This window comes from Triticum dicoccoides, chromosome 3B (assembly GCF_002162155.2).
Source record: "Triticum dicoccoides isolate Atlit2015 ecotype Zavitan chromosome 3B, WEW_v2.0, whole genome shotgun sequence".
Lineage (NCBI taxonomy): Eukaryota > Viridiplantae > Streptophyta > Magnoliopsida > Poales > Poaceae > Triticum > Triticum dicoccoides.
In genome coordinates, this window is record NC_041385.1 from 202288332 (window position 1) to 202288956 (window position 625).

Below are 625 nucleotides of genomic sequence, written 5' to 3' on the forward strand. Positions count from 1 at the left end.
TCCATCACCCTCTTCCACTCTCCAAGGCAATGACACTGAACTAGGAACAAGTTCAGGCCCTTCACGTTAATTGTCACACCCTGTGCAGACGCCCACACGTTCCTCATCTGCCTGAGCAGCGCAGCATGGCTGAAGGGTTTGGTAGTGTGAACCCTAAACAGACTTAGCCAGCGCACTCCTTCAATCAGGTCTTCAACCTCGCCCGACAGGTCCAGATCGTCCTCCTCCTCCCCATGTAGATGCATACCTGTGAATTTGTCCTCCAGATCTGGTTCTGGGCCATAGCCCCAATCTTCATCTTCATCCTCCCCGACTGCCGCGCCAAGATCTGCTCCCGGCTCCACCGGCGCCCTGCCATCTCCAACTCCATCCGCCAACTGGCTTCCCTCTCCTATCTCCATCTCCTTCCCTGCACCATCTACTTCCTTCCCTCTACTAACTCTACCCCACAGCTCCATCGCCAAAGGCGTCGGTCCCGCCATGCAGCCTGGCCTGCAAAACTCTCTCGATTGATAGGACTTCAGGCCGCCGAACGGATCTGGCCACCGTGAAGGATTGACGTGGACTCCGCCATCACCGCTGGAGGTCAGGTTGGAACCCTAGATGGGGATAACTCTTGTTTCTA